At 41.8% G+C, this 20,653-nt stretch overlaps 1 protein-coding gene across 4 annotated transcripts in view; it reads left to right on the top strand.

Annotated features, from left to right (window-relative positions):
- ARHGAP6 (Rho GTPase activating protein 6) overlaps positions 1-20,653 on the top strand; it is a 502,257-nt gene that overhangs the window by 322,879 nt on the left and 158,725 nt on the right. The gene's annotated exons all lie outside the window — the stretch shown is intronic.

The raw sequence follows: 20,653 nt of genomic DNA, 5'->3' as shown, positions 1-20,653 counted from the left end.
AGGTAACCAGAAGAAAATGACTTCCCAGTCCAACGCAGTTTGGGGGTGGTTCATAAGCACAACACCATGGTAATCAAAATCCACAATGAAATGCTCGAGACTGCAGGAGCGAAAGCCATGGCATTCTCAGTTGCCCCAGAGAGTCATCTACTGGCAGGCAGGTCATAGGGCTGTGGTGAAATTCCCCAGCAATACAAGGTGAAAATGAATTAACGGGAGCCACAGACTCAATTAGGACTAAGTGCATGGCCAAGAGCAATGAAGAGGTAAAGCAGATACTTGACAATGTACTCCAAGGGCAAGTGTGCGCTACAATCATGTTCTAGCCTTGCTTTAACTCTGTAGCATCATTGTCCTCGTTTCTGGGTCAAGGCAATGTGGACGTTTTGTGTTATTTAATGACGTGGTAGATTCTCAAGTTGCTTTGGTGTAATTTAACTGTATAGCGATTAGATGGTCGTAAATCTTCTAGAGAGTTTTGTTAGTTCTTAAAAGGTACCTATATTATATTAAAATACAGTGTATGCTATGATATTGAACCGTTAGAGTACTGAAGTGCAGACTAACAAAATTATTAGTGTCCCATCAGACACAAAAAAAGTATATTTTTGAAAAGACAAGTTAAAAAAAGCAATGACCAGCCATCAGAAAATTTAAGAACAAAAAGATCCCGTGTTGACAGATCACTATGATATTTTGCCACAAAACAGCCCAAACCATGTTTTTATCACTCCGATGTCCAAACACTTCCAATTAGGTTAAGATCGTTTACCCTAGTGAAAGCAGTCAAGCAGAGAGCCCCTTGGCCTAACTAGACTTGCCACCGTGGGTGAATCATTCCTCATTCTTTAACCCGAATCCTCTGGAGAAAAAGCCAAAGGTAACTGAGCAGCAAGGGGCTGGGGAGCTCTGGCTGCGTGCCCCGGAGCTGGAGGACGTGAAAAAGCCTGAGGCAACATCCCATCCTTCCCAGGGCATGGATGGCATATAGGGTGCTGGCAGACTGTCTTCCCCACGTTGTCTTCAGGATGGGATCAACCTTAAGTGAACTTCTGAAGTTTGGTACAGGCCTTTATTATTTAATTAGCGGGGATCCATGACGGAGGCTGTGCCGCCGGCCACACCCCTTAGCCACCCAGAGCCATCGGTAGACTTTGTGTCTCCGATTTCTAAGCATCTCCTTCTCCCTTAACGAACCCACTGCATCTTCTTCCTGGCTGTCGGCAAAAGTCACATAGGAGAACTGAATGACAGTGGTGGGACCTCTAAGGTCATATGTTTGGCCTTTCCCCCAAAGCAGAAATCATTTTCTCCACGTTGAGAACGGGAGAGCCCGTGGTTACCTGCACAAACCTCTTGAGTGTTGAGTCCCCTTACCCTTAAAGTCACTTCTTGGGTAAATGTTTTCTTTAGAAAGGATCTCCTTGGGAAAGGCCAGAACTACTCCCTGGAATTCCAGCCATTTGAAATCTTCTCTCTGGAAAGATAGGCCTGATCTACTACTGAATTTACCTGCTGGCCAGTCAGCATTTCTGTTGTCCCTCATTTCTATTATCCCAACCCCAGGCAGAATACACAGTCTTAATGCCTTTCATGGACTTCAAAGTTTTGTTAAATGGCTTTCCAGAAACTTCCCCTCCTAGCCGCACTGCCTTATTCAGGGCTTGCTGGATTGCATCAATGTCTATCAAAGCTGTGCCCCTCCAGCACAGTTTGCTGCTCCTGGAGTTTTGTAGTCTGGGTCGATCCCAGGGCATTACCACTTTCCTTGAGTTGGATTCTCAAGTTCTTTTCATGCAGCCTAAGTTTCCTTTACCTAGTTTCGCCCTTTTGTCAGCTTTCCTTTGCGTTTAGTGGACATTCACAGAGCTTTACCTATTCTTCAAGTCACTTCTCTATCTCTGATTAATTTTTTTAATAATTTAAATGCAAACTTCTCTCTTATTTTTTGAATCTTTTTGTTTTAGCCTCATTCTAAACATTTGGATCGAATTAAATCATTATATGTAAATTTAAACTATATTGTAAAACCCTAATTCTCTCTTATTAGCTATTTTTCTAGCTTAGTGCCACCCGCAAATTTGATAAGCAGGATTTATACTTCTATGTAAGTTGTTTTTTTTTTTCTATGTAAGTTTTTGAGGAAGTTGTTGAGCAAGGTGGGGCCAAGTGTCTACCATTGTAGTTTTGCCCTCTTTGTTAATTAGTTCTTTCCTATTTTTTTTAGACAGAGAAGGGGGGGTGCAGGGAGGGGCAGAGGGAGAAGGAGAGAGAATCTTAAGCAGTCTCCACGCTCAGTGCGGGGCCTAACTCGGGGCTCAATCTCACAACCCTGAGATCATGACCTGAGCCGAAATCAAGAGTCAGACGCTTAACTGGCTAAGCTTAACAGGCTGAACCCTGGTGCCCGGGTTAATTAGTTCTTAAGTTCACATGAATGTATAACCATTTCTGCTACATTTTACTGTCTGGTCCACAAATGTTCCAGAAAGATTTGTCCAGTACTTCACTGAAATTGATCACTTATGTAAACCTTCAGGCTTCTGGGTAATGTGAGAAAAGTGGAGATAGGCGGTCTGTTGAGGCAAAGTATATTGAGGCTGATGAACTGTTGGGACATTCTTCTATATAAAAGAACTGTAGATTACCATGTTTACCTTTGAGTTTACTCTATTGTAGATCACGTTCCCTTCCTAACTAAAATTCTGTAATGAATAGTCCTTCTTTTCACACGGAAGGATGATGGTAATAACGATGGCGACGGTCGTGGTGGTGACGATGATGGCGATGGTGATGATGATCCTGATGATGACGGTGCAAACGTATGTGTATGCATTTCATTTGATCATGACAATGAGCTTGTAGGATAGATGTTGCACACTGACCCTGGACCAGGACGAGTTTGGACATTCACAACTATTAGGTTCTCTTGTAATGGAAACCATTAAGGAAGTGCAGGGTGGTAGTTAACCTTTAACTACTGCTCTACCGTACCCCTATCAGGTTTTATGAAAGACGAAATTCTTCCATACATATAACCATTTATTAGCCATCGGGCACCCAAAATCTTGTTAGCCTGGCAACAACAAAAAGTTAGCTTCTCTATCCTTTCAGGTATTCTGAGCATCTCTTTGCATGAAAAGTTTGCCTGCTGTAGTCACAGAAGACTGTTGGCTCATTACAAATCCCGGGCAGTGACTTGTCTAGAATATGACTGCACCCACTTTACAGACACACCCTGTCCAATGATGGGGTCAGGGAGAGTGACCAGAAAGTGCTCAGAGGAAGCGGAGCAATTAGGGAAAAAGGAATTGAGACAAGGAGGGACCTGGCAAAAACTCAGTTGGGCCACTTGCCATGCATTCTAACTCCTTATCCTAAGCTGGATTTGATCAACTACCAAGAAATAGGTGTGGCCCTTGGGACAGCTTAGCCCAGATTAACATGTCTGCCATCCTTTTTTTTTTATTATTCTTTTTCTGGTGTTTTATTTTGTTTTGTTTCGTTTTGAGTATAGTATAGCCTTCCTGTTGAGCAAGACAGATGGCTTCTGGTCAGGCAACTGTACCCCAGCAAGTGTATCAGCACCCAAGACTCGTAAACACTGGTCAAGACTGGTCAACTCCCTGAAAGGAAGAAGTTTAGTTCTCAGGGTGACTGGAAATTGGGACTTTTTCAAAAAAGCTATTTTCCTTTTAAAATGCTTTTGCCTGGGAGAAAGCCCTATGTGGAATTAATACCTTTTTCTGGTTCCACAGCACCATCCAGGTCTACCTAATGTGGATGGGGAAGTTATTTTTTTGTCTTTCCAAATGCCCATGAAGGAACACTTTCTTTCTGGGGCTTACCTCTGTGCCTCAATCAGATTGAGCCGTCCAAGGAACTATGGCTGCTCCAGAGGCTGGACTCGTGTTGACGCTTCTACAATAGTATAAAGGATAATACTTGTAACAACCAATGCAGATGTACAAACTTGCATCTTACTTTCGGTTTGGAAACCTGTTAGTGAGACAGTAATTTCTAATTAGCAACCCACAGATGGATGTGGTCCTAAGTATGCTCGAATTCAAGAGCACACTTTGAAAGCATTTTTTTTATTTTATTTATTTACTTGACAGACAAAGATCACAGGTAGGCAGAGAGGCAGCCAGAGAGAGAGGAAGGGAAGCAGGCTTCCCGCCGAGCAGAGAGCCTGATGCGGGGCTTGATCCCAGGACCCTGGGATCATGACCTGAGCCGAAGGCAGAGGCTTTAACCCACTGAGCCACCCAGGTGCCCCTGAAAGCATTTTTAAAGGTCACTTAGCATCCATATTGTATGAAAAAGCAATATGTATATATACACATACGAACAGTATATATAGATCAGTCTAGGTGAACACAGTATATGTCCATAATATAAAATATTTATTTATGTTTATATATATTCTGTGCCAACTAAAAGATCATTCTCAGGCATTTATTTTAAGAATAAGCCCCAATCTGCTCTTTCTTCATTTCTGATTCCCTGTAGATGTGAGAATATTTTATCCTTGGGGATAATTAAGTAAGAAAGATGGTGGTGGGTATGAAGGAGGGCACGGATTGCATAGGGCACTCAGTGTTATATGTAACACTTATAACACTTGTAACACTACATCAAAAACTAATGACATACTGTATGGTAACTAACATAGCATAATAAAAAATAAAATAAATTGAGATACAATTAAAATACCATAAAATTGGGCACCTGGTAGCTCAGTTCATTAAGCAACTGCCTTTGACTCAGGTCATGATCCTGGAGTCCCAGGATCGAGTCCCACATTAGGCTCCCTGCTCAGCAGGGAGTCTGCATCTCCTGCTGACCCCCCCCCCTCTCTCAAATAAATAAATAAAATCTTTTTTAAAATACCATAAAATTTAAAAAGAGATATAACAGCAAAGCTGAAATATCATTACTGGCTCTGTACTGGAGATCATTCATGTGTGCTGAAATCTCTTCTGGTCCCCTCCCTGGAGGACAGGCCACCACACTGAACTTGGTCCTTGTCTCTGCCCTTGCCCTTTCATGAAAGGCTGATCAACTGACTTAAGAAGATAGCAGATTTGGGAAAACCTCGGCTGCTCCATGGACCACTGTGGTCTTCAGTGGTTCCTGTGCTGTCTTTAGGTAAATAACACAGCTTTGGCTTTCGTGGGCTGCAAAGACTGAAGGTATGTTGAATGTACTTACTTCAGCATCACCATTGTCTCCCTTGGACAGGTTAAGAGTGTGCATTTTTAAGGCTCCTAGGCAGTGAATATTTTTCATCTCCTAGCAGAATATAATCTGCTGATAAAATCATCCAACATCTCCTCTCTCGCACTGTTAGCCCTGTGTATGTGTTGAAACGAGTGAACTAGGTGAACACTTCTCTTTTTGGATTTGCAATTCATCAACTTTTACCAAAGTCTCTTTGCCATTGATGAGAACGGGATCCTTTGCATGTGTAAGTTTCACTAATCCAAGAGGACTGTTATGTAAGAGAGAGTCTCTCAGTTGATTTGAACACGATGTTATTCAGATCCCAGGTCTAATCTTGATTACAGCTCTTTCACTTTCTGTCCTATGGCTGAGCATCTCCATGCTTTGGCTGGTTGTCCTACAGTTGTCTTTTTGGCCTGGAGAGGAGCCAGTTGATGTAGATGGACAAGTACAAATCAATCCCTAGAGCAAGAAAACAACAGCTAGAGTACTCATAGTTCAAGCCTGTATCATGGTTTATTCTTTACCCAAGAAAAGACAAAGATACTTCTGTGTAGACGAAAACATGTTCACGTGGAACAGGGCATGGTGGAGTGTGTGCATGCATGTGATGGGTCTCAAGTGTCCTAATGAGTGTATACATGTGTATGTGTGTCAGGGGAGAGGCAGATCTGTTACTGTATTAATGAGGCAGCAAAATATGCCTATTAGTTACCATGGTCAGGTGCCCAGTGTTGAACCTGCCGTGTGTTTATCTTTGCAACGTTTTACTCTAGTGATCACCCAAGCACTTCCAGAAAGGAAGGGTGAGGATTGATTTGTCAATGCCTAAGGGTCTCCCAACGTGTGGTCTACAACCATGTTTGTGAGTGAGTTGTTTGGGCCTCGGCAGGAATTTTCCCACAGAAAGGATGTTCTAACTGGCAGGCTCCCAGGACCGCCCACAAATCCATTTAACCATAACAGAGCTGATGAACACTGTCAGGGCTGGAGTTGGCTTCCAAGTGGGAAGTCAGCCTAGTATTAATAGCACAGTTCCAGCTGTACTGTGGGCCCAGCGGACTTCTGATGGACCCGCCTGGGAACCAAGGCGCTCTTTGTAACATTTATGGGAAATGGATTCCTTGGTGAGCATGGTGGGAAGGGAATACTGTGGTGGCATGAGAACCATGGCTTCCCATTCCTCCCTTCTACTCTAATCACTGCCAACACCGGTGTCCAGCAGGACAAGACCAAGGGGAATCCTTCTCCCGCCTTCAGACCTGTGGAGAGCCTGCCCTAGTCCTGGTCCAACTCACTTGGGTTGGCTGTTGCCACATACAGGATATTTGTAAGTTGGGTGTTTCGAGGTCACCTGTGTGTAGTTATGTGATATAGATATTTTATTTTATCATGGTAGCTGTTGATCCAGGTGAAGTTATATTAGAATTTAAGGTTTATTTTTGTCTTAAAAACCTTTATTCATTTTGACTAATTTCAGCCCTGATTATGTTCTTTGTGCTTCTTTCTTGGGTTAAAACCATTATTTTTTATGCAAATTGAAGGATGTGCATGGTTGCTGTAAACCGTTCCATTTTCTGGTTACAGGAGGAAACGGGGGAGGTGGCTGGGGCAGAGTGTGTGTGTATGTGTGTGTACGATCGGAATATGTCCCAAAGGTGTGTGATTTGAATATGACCTGAAAGTATGTTGTTCAAAGCAAGACGTGCTTTAAGGAATTAAAAATTGTGGTTGTACTCAAGGGAGCTCTTTTTCACTAGCGTATTTGGATATATTTCAGACCATTTTTTTTTTTCCTTTGGGCAAAGGTATTAGAATTAAAAGACTTTTTCTCCCCTGGGAACTCTTTGAATAGGTTACTTTTTAAAAAGGACTTTTAAAGACTGGATGACAACCAGTAAATTATTTTCCACTAATCCTAAGTAAATTTTTCTGTGATGTCAGTGCTGTATTCAAGGTATCTTACGGGGTGCACGCGACCCAAAGGGAAAATAATTTGTGTGGTAACTTGATTTTCTTCCTTTTTTCGTTATTCACAGGTTGTCAGATTCATCCTGTTTGGGTAGTATAAATGTGGGAACTTGTAAATGAGGAACAATTTTGAAGCATAAATCAACTGAAATGCATATGAAACCTTGCTGGATTCTTAAGAGGTCTCTTGGTATTTCTGAACCACACTTCTCTTTTCTAGGATTCTCTTTGGGACACAGTCATAAATGCAAAAGGAAGATTTCAGCACCAAATTTTCATCTTTAAAATATTGGGCCTCTTCAGCCCCTCCCAAACATTGAAAGAGTCTCTGGAGTTTGAACTGCTGAGACATGGACTGTAGCTCTTCTTCCCGAAGACTTGTTCAGGAAAAATTATATTTTAGGGTTATGAGTCTAGAATTACAACACACACAATTCACAATACTTAATAATCCTCTGTAGATACGTCTAGATTATCTCTACAAGATCTCTTTAATTCATCCAGCCCCATAATTACATACTTGGGGAGGTAAAAGTGAGTGCACAGGATTTTCAGAGGGGAAGCTCTATTTGGAATCATTCTAACCCAATTGTTCATCTTGTAGGAACAGGAAGTGGAGATCAAGGGGTTCAGTGACTTGGGCAACCTGTTGCTATTGGAGGCAAAGCTGGGAGGGTGATGGGAAGCAATGGTGAGAAAGTCATCGCCTGTTCAAAGTTCTCTGTCTCCCGGGTTTACTTACGTCTTTTCATTTCACCCTCACGACAGCTTCGAAAGGCAGTGGGCCATCTTCTGGTTTTAGAAAGGAGAAAACTGAAAGATGGAAGGTTCTCTAACTGTTCAAAGTCATTAAGACATTAAGGCATTAAGAGGCAGAGCAGGAACTCGAAGGCACACCTACCCCTGCTGATGGTCTTGTTTCTCCGTTGTATCGGGCTAGCTCCCAGGCCTCAGGGTAGCCTAAAGTCCAAGAGCAGCCCTTCTTTATACATGTTTATAGATAAGCAAGAGCATCTGTACTTAAGCAACCACTCCAGTTACTGAATTTGCTGGGTAGTAGTTTGGGATACTGGGTCTCCTTACCTTAATTTTTCTGACCAAAAATGATTGTCCTTCTCCTCCTAGATTTAATAAGATCCCAAGATTTGCCTTCCATGAATGCTTCCCTTTCCTTTTTTGGAAAGTCTGTACTTTAAGATATCTAGCTCCTCTATTTGGATCTAAAGCAGAGTATACTCCTTTCTCTCATTCAATGATTCATATGTTCAGTAAATATGTGTCGAATGCCTACTATGAGCAGACACTGCTCTGGGTTTTGGAGATACAGCTCTGAATGAAACAGATGCACACCCCTACCATGTCAGGGGATAGCCACTAAATGGCAGAAAATAGACTAAGTGAGAAGGGATCACTGTCCCAGAAACAAAAACTAAAGAAATAAGGTAAAACATCAGGGAAAGGAGACACCAGAAAGGTGAGGTGGGTGTTATTCAAAAAGGGCTTCTCAGAGAGGGTGAATTTGTGAACTGTTTGTTATCATAGTATTGGTTCAGAGAAAAATGCTACTGGGTGTCTCTATTTTCAGGAAATTCCTTTCCAAAACCATGACTCTCCTATCCCCACCACTGGTCTCTGTCTCCATCCTAGTGATACGTCTTTCCAGCCACCACTTTTGGCAACCATTGTTATCCCTGTGGTGGAAAAAACAGGAATAAAATGGGTTGCCCACCAATCTGAGGGGAGATGAATAGAGAGCAAGACGAGCATAGCGCCTGGTCTACTCAAGCATCTAATTCAGATTCACAGGGAAGGAGACTAAATCTCAAAGATGGTCAAGTGACTAGCCCAGAATCATACTGTGCTCATTATTTCATTTAACCAGTAAGTTCTGGATGGAGATCCTGCAGCGGGTGGGCCAGGCTACTGACATGGACCCAGGAGATTCCACAGGATTCACAGGAGATGGTCTCTGGTCTAAAGCCACCGAAAGGGACCTCTGACCCCAACCCAGTGCTCTTTCTCCTATACCGTGATGGAGGATGCCTCTTCTTACCAGGGTCTGAGATGAATGAGAATTGTGTTCCCATTTATTTTTATACTTCCGACTCTGCACTTCAGGTTTGTTATGGGTTAAATGAGACCACGTCAGGTGGCCTGAGAACCCAAATCACTATGCACATGATTGTTTCTATGGGAAAACACCAACCATCTTTACAGACCTTCAAATTGCCAAGTGCCTAAGTTGGAAAATATGAACAAAGATTGTTTAGGGCTCCCCAGCCTCCAAGATACTGACCATCTCCTGGAGTAAACAACTTCCTCTTCAGTCCTGAAGGCAGCATCAAATGAGATACAAATGAGTAGTAATGACTTCCTGACAATTGTACGGAAACATTTTCCCTCTCTCCACTATGAAGGCAAACGGATGTTTATAAATATTTTCCTTTAAGAGAAAGGTCCCCAAATGCTAATCTATGGCGTGTGCCTACTAGCCATTCTGTACTTTGTCATAGTTCTCTAGGGCCATGGGGATCTACGAGGCAATTGCAGCTCATTTTAGTCTCTGCTTACTGCATTGTCTACGTCCCCATCCATGGCGGTAGCCAGCGAGTACTGCACATGCTTGTCGAATGGAGTTGAGTGGGGCAAATGTTCTCTTGGCCATTGGGTATGCTAGCAAGTAGCAAGTGTTGTTTTCCCCGGCTCTTCCCCATGAGAGGAGTGCCATGGGCATTTCAGTTTCTGTTCTTTACTCTTGTCATCACCTGCTTGATGAGAATGATACTGCTGTAGATAATAAGGACTTTGAATTTATATAAGCTTCCTAAGGAAACATGAACTTGGATTGAACTACAGTGGATGCTCCACCGAAGTTCAAAGGAAATATGATTACGGTTGCCTTGGCAACCATAGCTCTGCACTCTGTTTTATTTCTTCCTATTTTCCTATTCTGTGATCATTTTGAGGAGAAATGAAGGGATATCAGTAGGGTCTTATTTTCAATTTATGAGGCTGCTGGGAATGATACAACTTTTTGTAACTGCAAAAGCTCCTTTTCTTAAAATTTCCCCAAACACTGGAAAGGCCAGGCCTGTTATGTTGAAACATAAATGTCATCTTTACTCTTTATAAAGGTAATTATTTTTAAAGGGCTGGAAAGGAGATCATCTTTCTATTTCTCTCTAGCATACAACTATGACTTCTGTATTTCTTTAAAAAGGGAAGAATTCTTGGTTAATAAATTTTCAGGAGTAGTTTTACATGTAATGCAGTTATTCAGCTCCAAATAACTGTGCAATTAAAATAGTTTTACGCTCGGAAAGGGCCAGTTTGAGAGATTGTCAACATGTTAAATTATTAATCATCAACACACATCCTCCGTTAGGTTTCCTTTGTAGGCTACACCAATTTTTTTTAAGGAGAAAAAATGGTAGTTAGTATTTGAATCTTTTATAATTGGTCTGTGGGTATTAAAAGAAAAATAGAGCAAGAAATGTGTATTATCACATGACGACAGTACAAGAAGTCATTAAATTTTTCCTTTTGTCTAATCTCTTATTATTAAGTTTCTATGGAAAGATTTGATATGTTAAGGGGTTCAGAAAGTTTTTTTTATAAAGGGCCAGATGGTAAATATTTTAGGCTTTTGGCCGGGTTTTGTTATAGCTACTCAACTCCGATGTTGTAGCTGAAGACATCCAGAGATAATATGTAAAGGAACAGAGCAGGCCGTGTAAAATTACTACTGTATTTACAGAAACAGACAGCAGACTGGATTTGGCCTGCGGGTTGTAGTTTGCCAACTCCTACTCCAGGAGAAACACTGTTCTGCTTACTTATCTGATCACAGCCCACACTCTGAGTATAGTGCTTCCAGCAAATTGGTTCTTTTAATGAATTAATTAATTTTTAAAGTATGCTCCACACCCGGCGTGGAGCTCAGTGCAGGGCTTGAATTCAGGACCCTGAGATCAAGACCTGAGCTGAGATCAAGAATCAGATGCTTCACTGACTGAGTCACCCAGGTGCCCCCAAAATTAGTTCTTTTAAAAGATGCACCTAAAGGGCTGTCCTCTTTCTCCCTTTTTTTGTAAAATGTCACAATTACCACCCTATTGCTTTCTAGAAATAGAGATGAGTACGGGGGAGGGGAGAAGCAGATATTTCATAATATGTTGCTTAGTGTAAAAGCCGGTAGAACATGTGACAAAAATAAACTCCTTCCATGCAGGGCAAGTTCAACACGGATCTTGAACGTCAAAGGCCTGGTGTCTGCTGCCTGCATATGCCGCAGTGGAAACAGAGCCAGGCAGTCTGAGCTGGAGCCCCTTTGCCTCCAGTTGGCATCCTGTCCCTCTGGGGGGCTCCTTGGTCACCTGACACCAACTAAAACATGTCTTCTTTAGTGTTCCTTCAGAGTATTCTCGGATGATCTGTTCAAACTGAGCTTAACATATTCTTTTAGTTTTAATCAAATATTTCAAACATATAGGAAAGTTTTAAAAAATAAACACCCTATGTATCTGTTGTTCAAATTTAATAACCGTTAATATTTGATATTGCTTGCTTCAGATACTTTGATCTTTTATTTTTATTATTTATTTTAAGGATTTATTTATTAGAAAGAGACCATGAGCAGGAGGAGGGGCAGAGGGAGAGGGAGAGAGGATCTCAAGCAGTAATGAGCATGGAGCCTGACTCAGGGCTCTATCTCACGAGCCTGAGATCACGACCTGAACCAAAATCAAGAGTCGGACGCTTAACTGACCGAGCCACCCAGGCACCCCATGATCTTTTTGTTTTTCTAAAGAAATCATACATATGGACACAGTTGAAGCCTATACCAGACTTCTAATATATATGATTTTTCTACTTTGTAACAATTTTTAAAGAGGTAATTTACCTTCAGATTAATTTGAATCCTCTCCTACTTACTCAGGTGAGTTATTGAGAGCCAAGAGGGTAGAAAGATTAGGGATTTGATTTTGGATGTGCACATTATTGTTGGTGAACAGTATGACAGTTTGATCTGATCTAATATGGCTTTCTGTCCATCTAGGACTAAATAACACTGCCGGTTTACTCCTAAGAAACACTTTGCAAATTCCCCACATCTCTTGCCTGTTGTAAATGAGGTGTGCGTCCAAGAGACAGTAAATATAAATCGTCCTAGTTCATTACAGAGGGCTGGATACAGCTTTTCATTTGCACGGCATTTTTCTCAAATACATTATTTCTCCCTGCCACCCTTAGCATTGTATTTGGTGGAACATGTGCTTTTACAGATGATCTCTCATTCGATCCTTGGGACATTCTATGTGATAGCCAGAACAGATAGAGTTGCACCCATCTCCCAGGTAAGGAAATAAGGCACAGGGATGTCAATACGATGTTTGGAGATCTTGGCCGCACCTCAGCAACACCTGGCGAGCTTTGAGAGAGTACCCGTGGATTCCTGAGCCTACCCCAAGATCTGCTGCAACCAGGCTGGGATGGACTGTGGGCATCAGCATTTTTAATGGATTCCACTGTGCAGCCAAAGTTGAGAATTCCTGGTGGACCAGTAGAAATGGGACATGTTATTATTGCCACAGCTTGGGGGCGGGGGGCATTGCTCCTGGCACCTAGTGGATGGAGACCTGGGAGGCTACTAAAACATCCTGCAGCTTCCCTCCCACAGAGAATTATCTGGCCCCACATGCAAATAGCACTGAGGTCGAGAAACCCCCACTTAACCCGTACAATGCTGGACTAAAGTCTCTCTGACTCTAAGCCATTGTTTCTTCAGACCCAAGCTGCTAGGTGATTCAAATTAGTCATCCTCTTATTATTGCTGCTAATAGCTTATATTTTAAATAGGTAATTCTGGGGCGCCTGGGTGGCTCAGTCGTAAAGCGTCTGCCTTCGGCTCAGGTCATGATCCCCTGGGTCCTGGGATCGAGCCCCATGTCAGGCTCTCTGCTCGGCGGGAAGCCTGCTCCCTCTCCCGCTCCCCCGGCTTGTGTTTCCTCTCTCACTATGTCTCTGTCAAATAAATAAATAAAATCTTAAAAAAAAATAAATAGGTAATTCTTTGAAGCTGAAATGTCTACAATGACTTTTTAGCTCATCAGGAACTAGGTGAACTTGCGTCACACTAGGATAGGCAGAAATCTCACTTTTGTCAGAATACCAGAAGAACACAAAACAAGCGAATAGGCAAGAACAAACAAACAAAAAACCCCCCAAACCTCATAGCATCAGAAAGAAGAAAGGAGCTATTTCTCAGCTTCAGTGTATATATATGTCTAATCCTAAATGAGAAACATGGATTGTGTAAAGTTGTGGTTCTCACAGCTGAGCACACACTGAAGCTCACGGGAGGGTGTGTGGGATCACAGACTGCCAGACCCCACCCAGAGTGTCCGATTCTGTAGGTCTGGGGTGCGGGGCAGGCACTTGCATTTCCAAGAAGTTCTCTTCTGAGGCTGGCCCTGGGGACCAACTCCTTGTGGCTTACTGATGGGAAATATGTTTCCACAGTAGCTTTTCAAAGGAATATTAACCTTGGGGGTCTCTGTTGAAGTCACAAGTTAATACTTCTAAAAATGCCAAACTCACTTCTGCATAATGTACAAATAACTTAGAAGTATGATTCATTAGGAACGACAAGGGCCCTCTACCTCTAGCATTATGATCCAGACAGACCTATGGAATGGAGGCTTTTGCTCCCTCCTCCGAGAGCAGCCGGGGCTAGCTACAGTGGGCCTTATGGAAAGAACACGTGTAGTGTGAAGAAAGCGCGTTCTCCACCTGATCAGAAATGAAAAGTCACCAGTTTGCTGAGACATTTAAAAAGGCATATGGGGGGGGGGGCGCCTGGGTGGCTCAGTGGGTTAAGCCTCTGCCTTCGGCTCAGGTCATGATCTCAGGGTCCTGGGATCGAGCCCCGCATCGGGCTCTCTGCTCCGCGGGGAGCCTGCTTCTTCCTCTCTCTCTGCCTGCCTCTCTGCCTAGTTGTGATTTCTCTCTGTCAAATAAAAAAAAAAAAAAGGCATATGGTCCGTGAGAGAGTCGATGTGTCCTCCGGTACCTGATACACGTTCTTCAAATTAGAAGTAGATGCTCGGATGGAGCCAGATTGTTTCCTCACTCTGGGTACGTTAATATATGATCGTGGAAGGGTGGTTAGATACCTAAAGTTTCAGCAAAATGTATCCCCTATGTATAAGATAACACACACAATTCCTGCACTAATTAGAACATCAGCCCAGGTGGCCAAATAATTTTGAAGTAGGGAATTGGAAACCTGTTTCGGGTGTTTCAGGAACAAGCCGTTTATTCTTTCAGTCCATCGGCCAGTGACACTTTACAGACAGTGATTGAGATGGTGTGTTCTGTGATTGTCCTATGCTAGCCTGAAGTGAGATGTTACAGCATATTTTGTAGGTGAAAAATCGAAACCCCAAAGTGGCAGAATTCAAGAGTACCCATACCTTATTTTCTACAGCAAGAGCTCAAAGAAACTAGAATATCCCCTTATCTCTCCCTCTTGGTTGTTTTCCGAATCCCTTAATAGTGAAGATTTTGTTACTTCTTTCTAGAGCCTGGCACACTTCCTAGTTCATACCAAGTGGTAATTACACGTTCATTGAATTTACTTAAATAGGTATATGAGAAGTCTGTGTAGTCCTCTATTTCATGAATTTCAAAGAATATATTTCAGTCCCATTTAAACTTAGGATCCACATAAAGAAAATCCTAAAGTGGATCCAGCCTATACTGTCCAAAGTGCAAACTTTTAATGGGGAGCAAAGGATTAAGATGAATAAAGGGCAACCATGAGTGAATTTTCCAAGAAGTAAACACTTCTCTTGTGCTGGTCTTGATGATATCTATGATGATATCTATGGCGGTCAGCAGTGATAAGACTCCCAAAGGAGAACTAAATAACGCTGTACTATAAAATACAGTATCAAGTTAAAACTGCTCAGAGAACATATAAAATCTAAGGATTAAAAAAAAACCCATACCTATTAGCATCATTCTGCTGTTGTGTGTTTAAGAGCAAATTGGGAGGTTGCTATGACATCGACTCATGCGTGCATAGCAACAGAGCGAGCTCAGTGATTCAGCTCGATAAAAGAGGAAATTAGCTCACTATTTCCCTTTCCCCAAATCAGAGTCAGATATCCAAATATTTCATTTTGAAATGGTATATCCATCAACGTGTTCTAATGTATAAAAGTCAATAGTGGGGCTGCAGGGAAAGGTCACAAGATGAAATTCATATGCCATGGGCTTACTTTACAGAACTCAACTCATGCCTAAAGAATCTATTAATATCTATGAATCCTGCTTTCTCCCAATAGAATGGAGTTTCTCAGTGGCATATGTTGGGTGACTATACCATGATGAGTAATAATTTGGCAAAAGAGAGCAATTTTTCAGCCCATATAACTTTGTTTTAATGAAAGTTGATCATGATAATATTTTGAGAAAGAAACATTGTTCAGCTGTGAGACTATAATTCTCTGTGTGTAACAGCCCTCCAGGGAAGGGGTAGATTTTGCCAGGGTAATATGTGAAGTTTAGTCATTATCTGCTGCACAAAGCAGAGGTCAGCCGTGGGTGTGTATGTGGGAGGCACCATTGTGAAATCAGCCCACAGCCACTGCACCCATGGGGTGAGCCAATACAAACAGAGCCAAGTGTCCCAAATGCTGACATTTTATCACATGATTATTTTAAATATTATTTTAACCACTGTCTTTTCTTGTATTGTTTATCCTCCACATCTTGAGTTTGTTTCCGGTTTCCTTTCTTTAAACTGATAAATGGGAAATGAGGAAGTATGTTTTGAGTCAGTACTTGACCACGAACACGGAGAGTTAATTGACCCCCCCCCTTCCTAAAAGAGCCCCAAGCCTATGAAGCTTGGATTCTTTGATTTGCTCTGAGTTGACCTGGGTTTTGGAAACACCACAATTTTATTCATTTGTTTTTTAATTTATATACAGTAAAATGCATCTTGTCGAGGGGCAGGGCTATGAGTTTCAATAAATGCATGATGTTGCATAACCACCACCACAACCAGGATGTAGAAGAGTTCTGTCACACTCCCCCAGCCCCCCACACCTTCCTTCATGCTGCCTCTTTATTGTCAACCCCTTCCCGTACCCCCAGGTCCTGGCAACCACAAATCTGTTGAAGTCATTCTATTTTGACTGTTCTTCTCTTCTTTGTTCATTCATGCAGCAACCATTTATTTCGAGAACTATGTACTGGGCTCTGAGGTGTGGGGGGTTAAATGGCCAACAAGACTGACATGGAGCTTTTCAGTGCAAAAACAAGACAATGAACAATGGTACATCAGTAATTCCAAGTTGTGGTAGATGCCGTGTAGAAAATAGATTTCTGTGATAACAGATATCAGAAGATGGACTCTAATTTTAGATAGAGTGCTAGAGAATGTTGCTCTGAGAAGGTGACATTTAATCTGAGGGCCAAAAAGAGAAGGAGCAAGCTTTGCGAAATGGGCAGGGGGTGAAGGCACACGGGGCAGTCATTCCAGGCAGAAGGAACGGCATGTGCAAAGCAGGGTCTGGTAAGAGAAGAGAAGAAGATGAGGGACTGTGGACAGATAGGCAGGGCCTAGCTAAAGGGTATGTACTTTATTCCATTGCAGATGGAAGCCATTGAATTGGGATGTATCTTTTTTTAGGGATGATTTGATTGATGTTTTGAGTTCTGTGTAGAACATGGATTATTATTAGAGAGCAAGAATGGATGTGTGGTGGTCGTTGGGCCACGACAACCATCCACTTGACTGTTGAGGGGCGATTGGGCTTGTGTAGCAGCTGTGGTGATGGAGAAGGGATGGATTTGCAATGTATTTTAGAGGCAGAAGAAAACAAGACTAGGTGTTTAATTGGCTATGGGATAGGAGACTGATGAAGGAGAAGAAGGAACCAAATGCAACTTCCAAGTTCTTGCTTGAGCAGCCGGGTTGGTGATGCTGTCTACCCACATGAAGGAGATACTGAGAGAGAAACAAGACTTGGGGTGGGGGAGTTAAGTTTGGTCTCTGGACAGTTTTAAGGAGAGAAACCCACTAGATATCCACATGGAGACTTGAGGCCTCTAAATGGATATATACCTTTAGAATTCAGAGGAGAGCTTGGAGCTGGAGAGAGAAATTTATGCCATCATTTAATAATTATTTATTATATCATTAATATAACATTTAAATATATTTCATGTATGTATTATTGACACACTTTTGATGTATTAATATTAACACAATATTAATCCATATCATACATGTTAATTTAGTCACTGATATTCCTTGAGGGCTTACTATGAATAAGGCTTAGATGAAGAAATGGGAATACGATGATAAAGAGAATCCTACATAAGCTGAGGCAGGCTGGCAGGAGAGAGGACTTCGTTAAATAGTTGCACACGTGTGTATAAAATTAAAGTGACAATAAATTCCACAAAGGAGAGGATTCTGTGAGGGGGCCCAATAGAGAGATCTGACTTACTTTGGGTGGTATTGGGGTTCAGGAAAGATATCTCCCAGCATGGAGGATGAGGAAGAGGGGAGGGTATTGGGTCAAAGAAAGAGCATGGATGAAAGGTCATGTGACAAAGGCCAGAGATTTTGGTTCTCAGATGTCAGATTGACTGTGATTCCAATTTAGAAGTCCAGGGATGTATTCCAGATTTTCACAAGCACCTCAGGCAATTCATTTCTTCAACAAATATTTCTTGAGCACCAAGGAATGCCTGGGACTCTTTCAGATTCTGGGAATTCAGCAATTGATGTTAAAGGTTTCCTTCTCTGATGGAGCTTATTTCTGGTGAGCCTGATTCAGAGATCCATAGGTACTGAGCACCTCTTGAGAAGGTTGGACTGAAGAGATACCAGCCTAGAACAGAGCGATGAGGTGCGCCATCATTTAAAGCTTGAAAAAAGGAAGAGCAGCAGCAAAGAAACAAAACCAAGTGGCTAGTGAAGGCAGAAGTGAGGAAAGTGATGTATTTAGCAAAAGCTAGGAGAGGAAACAGGTGCAAGATGACTGGGTGAGTGGCCAGCTCAGCCTAATGCTGCTGTGGAATCAGGTGGAACGAAGGCAGAACAATTTCTCCCCTCACCCCTGCCCTGAAATTTACAACATGGTATCATAGGCGATCTTCACCAAACCAGTTTTATCTGAATAGTGGAAGCAGAAAACAGACTGAATTGTATTAAAGAGCAACTGGGAAGTGAAAAATTGTAAAGTGAGAAGACATGGACTATTAGAAAATAAAAACATGCTGATGAGTCTCAAAAAATTTGCCTACAGCTTGGGGCTTCATCATTGTCCTGTAGGAAAGAGTCTTATGGCAGTAGTGAGGTTTATTTTATTGAAAAATAAACACACTAATAATAAAACACAAGGAAGCAAATGAAATTCACCAATTATTGTTAGGTGTCATATATATATATATATATATATCTCAAATATATTCCATCCTGGTGTATTTTTTCCCTCCAGTAGAAATACTGTGATTATCAGTAGAAAGTACCAGTAGGAAGATTACCCAGAGGGCCAGAGATCAGGAAGCATTCTCAGGACTCATTAAGGAGCCTAAAGACGGTGGGCTCTAGGAGTCTCGCAGAAAGCTTGAAAGGTGTCTATTACCTATTGAAAGAGAAGACTTAAGGAAAGTAGACTTACTCTGTGCATGTCTCCCTGGGATCTTACTTACGGGCTCAGAGGAACAGCCTAGAACAAGCATGTGGAGAAAGTCCAGTGACATTGGACCCAGTACTTGGTTCCATTATTCCCCTGCAGTGGCAAGAGTGATCTGTAGAAGTTTCTGCTTTCTGGGCCATCTCTATGGTCTGTGTGAGTGTTGCCTGGGAACTAGAGAAGGGAAATGGAGCCAGACCACCCCCAGATTCCTTCCCAAATCTCTTGGGTTGGGTCACTTGAAACTGCCATCTTTATAGGTCCAAAATTGTCAACTGTTAACCATTTCATGAAGTTCTTCCAAAAAGTATGATCCTGATACCGTAAGGGAAGAGGTATGGATGGAGGGAGACCTTGTTGGTTTAAAGTTGGATCAGCGGGTAGAAGCCTGGAACCAGATATTAAGGCCTCTCAATTCTGTGAGCCAGAGCCAAGGCATTTTTGTTCCCAACTCTATTTGAATAGCATCTTGGATGAGAGAATGCCAACATCATCTATTTATTACCTTCCATGCTCAGATTATTTGAAAAGAAAGGAAAAGACCTTTAAAGCTGGAGTGATTGTCTAGACAGTCCTAAAATAGCTGCTCCCAGGTGCAAAGGAAGCAGTAAAATGCAGACAAAGCATGAGGGTCCTTTGCCAAAAATACAGTGATTGAACTTTCATAAGCTCCCTGTAAATTCCAAAGGAGAGAATGGCCAGGAGACTAAATCCCAATAATTATGGTCATTAGTTACTTGAAATTAACACCACTTACTTCACACAGAGGCATTCTATGCAAACTAAATTAAATGAAATATTTTTTGAGATAATCATTTGGATAATTCGGAGCTAAAATAGTCCCAGCTAAAATATTTAGCTGACTGAAACACCTGTGCAAGCTTTAATTTAAAATATGCAGAAAATTGCATTTTCACTTCACTGTGGGGGTATTGTAATAAAAAACAAGGTGGTTTATGTAATTCCCCACAAACTCATATTACATTATATAGCATGGGTGCAGATAAGAAAATTGCATTGAATCAAAAATGCATTTCTGGCAAAACAAACCATGGTGTGGTCATACCACAGAACACAGTTTGATCATAAAAAGAAATGAACTATTGATGCACTCAGCAACTTGGATGGATCTCAAAGACATTATGCTGAGTGAATAAAGCTGGTCAAAAAAGGCTACATGCCATATGATTCCATTTATATAACATTCTTGAAATGACAAAATTATAGAAGTGGAAAACAGTTTAGTGGTTGCCAGATTTAAGAAGGTGTTAGGTTGAGAGGGAGGTGAGAGTAGTTATAAAGGGGTAGCATGAGGGCTCCTTGTGACAATGGAATGTTCTGTGTTGACTGTTGTGATAGTCCCATAAATCTGCCCATGTGATAGAATTGCATAGAATTAGATACACACACATTCACACACACAAATGAGTGCTTGCAAGATGGGTGAAATCCCAGTAGAGTGTTTGGATGGTATCAATATCAGTTTCCTGGCTGTGACATTGTACTACAGTTACACAAGGAGGTCTCTCTGGGGGCAGCTGGGTGACAGGTACAGGAGAGTGCTCCGTAATATTTCTTACAGCTGAATAGGAATCTACAATTATCTCAAAATAAAAAGTTTTAAAAAATGCATTTTCTCAAAATTGTTTAAATTGGGTCAGACTCTGGGTCTTAGTGTTGGAAGAGAGGCTCCTTTATGTATTCAGTCCACTAGATAGCAGATGGAGGACCCTCTG

This window comes from Meles meles, chromosome X (assembly GCF_922984935.1).
Source record: "Meles meles chromosome X, mMelMel3.1 paternal haplotype, whole genome shotgun sequence".
NCBI classification, from domain to species: Eukaryota; Metazoa; Chordata; class Mammalia; order Carnivora; family Mustelidae; genus Meles; species Meles meles.
Note: the sequence above shows the minus strand (reverse complement) of the source record. Positions and strands in the feature narration are given on the sequence as shown.